Raw genomic sequence first — 6,062 nt, 5'->3', positions numbered from 1 at the left:
CACAGAGTTTTACAGTTACAAATCGAGAAATACAAACAAGGGTTTGTACCAACCAACCTAGGTCGCATAGCGATGATAGAGGAGTACAAGCGAACAAGAACTAGGACTCTGCCCAACAAAACCGACAGAGACCAACTATTAAAAGCAAAATGACAACAGTAGCAGAGCCTATCGGGACAAAGCCGAAGCGTTTACACTAACCACGCCAAAGAATGAACCCCCAACCTGTGCAATCAAAACAGGGCAACATTGTCAGCCCAAACGAAGAGTAAGGAATAGCAAGAAGCAAACGAAGTGTAAGGAATTATCTGCACAGTGAACGAATCGATTACCTGGAGGTTTAGTCATGTGGGAGGAATGCAAACCCACTGAGCCACAGTCCACGGTGACATCCTCAGACCAAGGAGTCGTTCTCATTAGAGCCGGAGGAAGACAAAGAGGGAAAATAAATCATGGAGAGATAGCTTACCTGAAGAGAATTGCAAGCAAAAGAAGGCCACCCTGACTGTGACCTGTAGCATGCAAACCCATAAAACAAAATTAACAAGTAGAAGAACCTCCTTAAAATGAGAACAGGGTAACAAATACAAGTTTAGCAATCGAACAAGATAGATACCGTAGCCATTTTCTTACACAAACGAACAGAACTGTCACTCTGTGCTTAAGGAACTGAGCCAATAAGTCACCACGACAAACACAGGTGCCATACCCACAAGCAGCACAGTCCATAGCCGACAGACATAGAGCTGTGGCTTATCACCATACATTTGTAGCATGAAACCTTACCCCCAGACCAAACCCTCAGCGCAGCAAAGTCACAAGAACAAAAAAATGAAAGAGAGACAATAGAATGTAGGGTTTTGGCATAGAGAAAAGAGTGGGAAACGATAACTGAGGCACATACTCCCAGCACTATAGTAATAAAGTCCAACATAAATGCCATCCAATGCAAATCCAGAACCATCTGACTATTAACCTCTAATCATCGGAGTTAAAAACCAAATCATTGTTTAATTATATAATTGTTGATTAAGAAATCATATTATTGTTAACTATCAGAGTGTGGAATTGCGGGCTGGTCCCATCATAGTGGTATCAGAGCAGGATTTAGAATTGGCCTGAGAAATGGAGGTAGGAAGACGAGGTCGTGGAAGAGGTGCTCGGAGGATAGTAGAGGAAGGATTGTAGGAGGAGGTCAAGATCCTTACTGCCCGTTTGGAGGCAATTAAAGTAGGAAGGAGAAGGGATCTAGAGGTAGGAGATGACAGCGAAGAAGAAGCCATAGTGACAACAGATGGATCGGATGAAGAAGGGCCAGAAATGAGACTGTTGAGCTCGGTCCTATTAGTGAGCAACAAACCTAAACCAGAAATCCTGAATTATGATGGCAGCTTGTCCACAGAGGTTCTATTGGACTGGATCAATGAGCTGGATAAGTATTTCGAGTGTGAAGAGATCAATGAAGATTGGAGAGTTAAGTTCGCTACAACAAAGTTGAAGGGACACACAACCCTGTGGTGGGACAGTGTCCAAGCAGAGAGGAGGATGAACAAGTTGCCAATCAAGAAATGGTCAAGGATGGTGGCCAAGTTGAAAGGCAGATTTCTGCCTAAGGATTACCAGATTGCACTACATCAGTAAGTGCAAAATCTGAAGTAGAAAGGGATGATAGTAAGAGAGTATACTGAAGAATTCTACTAGGTAAATTTAAGAGCCGGTTATACGGAGGACACCCTAGAGAAAACAGCAAGGTATGTGAATGGTTTAAGGTTAGAAATATTAGATGAAATCAGCATTCTTTCCCCAAAAAACATAGAAGAAACATATTAGAGTGCTATGAAATCAGAGGAGAAGATCACTAGAAAATAAAATACTAGGAGAGGATGGGGAACCAGCAAAGGAAGAGGACAGTCTTATGGCAGAGGGTGAACTGCCAGCAATAGTGAAGAAGGCAGTAGTTCCAAAGCTTCCGGGACAGCAGAAAAAGGTGACAACATGAGAGGTGGCAGGCCATATCAGCGAGGAAGGGGAAATGGCCGAGGCAGAGGAGCTAACTATTAGTGCTATAGGTGCCATAAGTGGGGGCACAAATCTTTTGAGTGTCCTGAGGTGGAACAAGCTGGACAGAGGGGTGCGTATGTTGCACAGCCAGAGGAAGTAGAGGCACCTCCCTAAGAAGCAGAAAATGTGCCGGAAACAAGGGAAGCCTTAGTTTTGAACAAGGTGTTGCTAAAACTAGCCAAAGAAATAGCTGAACAAACTCAAAGGAAAGCCTTGTTCCGAACAGTTTGTAAGTCACACAGTAAGTGCTATAAGCTAATTATCAATAGTGGGAGCATAGCCAATTTGGTTGCCACAGAGATGGTGGAGAAGTTGGGGTTGAAGCGGTTGAAACACCCCGCTCCTTACAAGGTATCATGGCTGCAAAAGGCCATCAGTTGTTGGTAGATGAGCAATGCGAAGTGGAGTTCCATATTGGTAGATATAAGGATAAATTCATTTGTGATATGATGCCGATGGATGTATGTCACATACTACTAGGTAGGCCATGGCAATATGACAGGAAGGTAGTACATGATGGGAAGACAAACTGTTATAAGTTTGTCAAAGATGGGATCAAGCACACGCTTGTGCCCATCAAGGAGGAAGAGACAATGGGAACAAGTGGGACGAGAGTGTTGTTAATGGGCAGAAAACAATTTTTAAAGCACATTGAAGACAATGAAGTCAGCTATGCTGTTGTAAGAAGAGCAAAGATGGTGCTGCTACACACAGAGGTGTCAGATTTTCCCACGGAAATTCAACAGATGCTGCAGGAGTTTAGCGATATAGTGGTGGATGACTTACCAGATAAACTACCCCCTAAGAGAAGTATAAGTCATCATATTGACTTTATACCCGGAGCAAGTTTGCCGAATAAGGCAGCATATCGAATGAGCCCCAAAGACAATGAGGAGATCAGAAAACAGGTGCAGGAATTGCTAGATAAAGGGCTGATAAGGGAAAGTTTGAGCCCCTGTGCAGTTCCAATAGTTCTCACTCCCAAGAAAGGAGGAGAATGGCGAATGTGCACAGATTCGAGGGCCATCAATAAGATTACCATCCGGTACAAGTTTCCACTGCCACGGATGGACGACATGATGGACTGCCTGAGCGGGGCAGCATATTTTTCAAATATTGATTTAAAGAGTGGGTATCATCAGATTCGAATCCGAGAAGGGGATGAGTGGAAGACAACCTTCAAAACTAATGAAGGACTGTATGAGTGGTTGGTAATGCCATTCGGACTGAGCAATGCACCCAGTACCTTTATGCGATTAATGAATGAAATGCTGAAAGAATACATTGGGAAGTTTGTAATAGTGTACCTGGACGATATATTAATTTTCAGCAAGACGAGAGAGGAACACTTTCGACATGTTTAAAAAGTGCTGGAAAAATTGCAGCAGAATAAGCTGCTGATAAATCTGAAAAAGTGTACTTTTCTACAAAAAGAATTGGTTTATCTAGGTTTCGTGATTGCAGAAAATGAGTTGAAGATGGACCCAGAGAAGATTGCAGCAATTGTCAACTGGCCATCCCCGAAAAGTCTATTTGAGGTACGTAGTTTTCATGGGCTGACAAGTTTTTGCCAAAAATTTATAAGAAATTAATCTGTGCACCTATGTTGGATACTATAAAGAAGGAAAGTCATCCTTTTCGTTGGACCGAGGCAATGGAGGGGAGTTTTCAACTACTAAAGAAGAAGATCACAGAGAGACCGATCCTGAGATTACCAGATTTTAAAAAGCTTTTTCAAGTTTGTTGTGATGCAAGCGGTACGACCATTGGAGCTATACTTAGCCAAGAAGACAAACCTGTTGCATTTTTCAGTGAGAAGTTGAATGAAAGCAGGTAGAAGTATTCATCCTACGACAAGGAATTCTATGTTGTCGTCCAAGCACTGAAGCATTGGAGACACTATCTGCTGGGGAATGAGTTTGTTTTATTCTCGGATAATTCTGCACTGCAATATGTGATGCAACAACACAAGCTGAATCACAAGCATGCTAAGTGGGTTGAATATTTGCAGAGTTTCACCTTTGTGTTGAAACACATCAGCGGGCAGGCCAACAAGGTGGCAGATGCATTGAGCAGAAGAGCCTTACTCTTGCAGGAGAGTACTATACAAGTGCTGGGCTTTGAGCACTTGAAAGACTTGTATCAAACTAACACGAATTTCAAGGAGGCTTATGAAGCGTGTCAGAATCCTTTGGTGAGAGACAATAGTCCGTGGTTGGACTATAATTTGCAGGAGAAGCTGTTGTTTAGAGGAGGACAGTTATGCATTCCTGACTGTTCAATGAGAGAAAATATCATTCGGGAGAAGCACAGTGGAGGTCTAGCTAGACATTTCGGCATAGACAAGACATTAGAGCAGCTCAGCCATTTTTATTATTGGCCAAAAATGCGAAGGGATGTATAGAGATTTGTGACCAGATGTAAAGTGTGTCAGTTGGCAAAAGGACACAGTCAAAATATGGGACTTTACATGCCATTGCCCATTCCAAGTAGACCGTGGGACTCAGTCAGCTTGGACTTCGTCTTGGGTCTACTAAGGACACAGCGGGGTTATGATTCAGTGATGGTAATAGTGGACCGATTTTCAAAGATGGCGCATTTCATCCCTTGTAGAAAAACCAACGATGCCACTCACGTGGCCCACTTGTTCTTTACAGAGATCATCAGACTACATGGTCTACCTAAGTCCATTCTCTCTAACAAGAACGTGAAGTTTACAGGGCACTTTTGGCACACCCTGTGGAAGAATATGGAAACGCAATTAAGTTTTAGCTCTGCTTATCACCCGTAGACCGACAGGCAAATAGAGGTGGTAAACAAAAGTCTAGGGAACCTGCTACAAAGTTTGATCGGTGAAAATTTGTAAATGTGGGATCGAGTACTTGCCTAGGTGGAGTTCGCTTATAATGACTCACCCAACTGCAGCACGGGATACAGTCCTTTCCAGATCTTGTATGGCATGCATCCTCGCGGAGTGCATGAATTGCGAGATATAGGACAGCAAGAAAAACAGAGTGCTGATGGGGAAGAATTCGCTAAAGCGATGAATGATTTGCACGAGTAGGTGAAAATAAAGTTGCAGGACAGCAGTCAAAAATATAAGCAGCGAGCAAATCTGAAATGGAGAGAAGTGCAGTTTAATGTGGGGAATGAAGCCCTCGCGCATTTGTGCAAGGAGTGTTTTCCGAGAGGTGCATATAACAAGTTGAAGTACAAAAAGATAGGCCCCTACAAAGTTCTCCTGAAATTTTCAGCGAATGCTTATGAAATACAGTTGCCACCAAGAATAGGCATTTCGCCCATCTTTAATGTGGCAGACTTGTTTCTGTACACTACTGATCCAGAAGAAGACAGTATAGCACGGCCTACATGGGACACCTAAGATGGAAGTGAGACTTGGATGAGACAAATGCCTTACGTTCAGCCCCCCAATATTGAGACGATCCTCGACACTAAGGTGGCTAAGCGAACTCGGCAAAAAGACTATCTGTAATATCTGGTCAAGTGGAAGAACCGTCCTATTGAGGACAGTTCGTGGCTTGACGCCAGGCAGATAGAGCAGGCGGGTTATTCAGTCGAGAAGCTCATGGGCCGGAGTCATGATTTCTTCTTACCCCAAGAGCCTGATGTAGGAGCATCAAACTAAGGGCACCATGACCGGGTGTTGGTCTTCGCCAAGGTGGAAATATTTATCAGTGTTTGGTTTCTTTATGTTTAATTAGTCAAAGCAGAATGTAGGGACTTGTTTTTTTTTTAATTTCATTATTAGTTAGGGAACAGTATAGTTAGTTACGGTCACTGTCAACCTTGTATGTCTTTTAGTGAATAATTGTTTCTTCCATTTAGAACAAAGAAAAAAAAGACATCGATATCAATTGTAAAATCTTGCAGCACAAGAAGGACCGAATGAGTTAACAGTTATGTAACTAATAAAACAAACAACTGAAGCATAACTGTGCACAGTTCAGGTAACTGTGGATAAACAGTACAAATATGAAATG

The sequence above is a fragment of the Pinus tabuliformis genome, chromosome 9, assembly GCF_031772625.1.
Source record: "Pinus tabuliformis cultivar Carrire ecotype Pingquan chromosome 9, CPIR1, whole genome shotgun sequence".
Classification (NCBI taxonomy): Eukaryota; Viridiplantae; Streptophyta; class Pinopsida; order Pinales; family Pinaceae; genus Pinus; species Pinus tabuliformis.
The sequence above is the reverse complement of the archived record's forward strand: the minus strand, read 5'-3'. Positions refer to the sequence as shown.